A 702-nucleotide genomic window follows, 5' to 3' on the forward strand; every position below is an offset into this window, starting at 1 on the left:
CACACACACACACACACACGCGCGCGTTCATAACACACATTCTCTCTTATAAACCTGTTAGTAACGGATACAGAGCAGTTGTGTGATGATGAGGATGATGATGAAGTAGTTGAGCAGTAAATACAGCAGCGCTGCTCACAGCGTCATCACGCAGTTCTGATCGTCTTTCTCTAGATATGTGTCCATAAGCACAGAGCAGCGAGTATATATATATATATGTGTGTGTGTGTGTAAGTTTTGAATGAAGAAGAAGTGTCAGATGGACTCACATGCGGACCCTCACCGGTGAGCAGAAACAGCGGAAATGATGCAACTGCCGGAAACACCGAGCTACGCCGGACTCAGGCGAGCGTCACTTTCCATAATAAAAGCCCCAGACGTGTAATCTTTAGTGAATGTTTCGTCAGAAAAAAAAATAAAATAAATCAGATTAAATCCCTGACAATCACTGAAATGATCTAAATTAAATATAATAATTAAATATAAATATTATAAATAATTTTTACCGTCAACGGTAAAACCTTAAGTAGTCCGTCTTACGTCTATTTACATATTGAATTGCGATTTATTTATTTATTTGTTTATTTTTTAAATATATGAAAATGAAAATAGGAAGGGTTCTCAATCTGGGATTTTATTTCTTCACTATTACAACTCATGGGGAGATGACAAAAGTCACATTTTTAAACATAAAGAAGCAGA

General features: G+C 36.6%; 1 protein-coding gene across 1 annotated transcript in view; it reads right to left on the minus strand.

Annotated features, from left to right (window-relative positions):
- The window catches only part of iars1 (isoleucyl-tRNA synthetase 1), a 78441-nt gene extending 78110 nt beyond the window's left edge, over positions 1-331 (minus strand). Inside the window, exon 1 of the mRNA XM_016498351.1 lies at positions 270-331. The gene's annotated coding sequence lies outside the window, so the exon portion shown is untranslated. The remainder of the gene's footprint in view (positions 1-269) is intronic.
- Between the last annotated feature and the right edge of the window lie 371 nt (positions 332-702).

The sequence above is a fragment of the Sinocyclocheilus anshuiensis genome, unplaced genomic scaffold (assembly GCF_001515605.1).
Source record: "Sinocyclocheilus anshuiensis isolate Anshui unplaced genomic scaffold, SAMN03320099.WGS_v1.1 scaffold1320, whole genome shotgun sequence".
NCBI lineage: Eukaryota > Metazoa > Chordata > Actinopteri > Cypriniformes > Cyprinidae > Sinocyclocheilus > Sinocyclocheilus anshuiensis.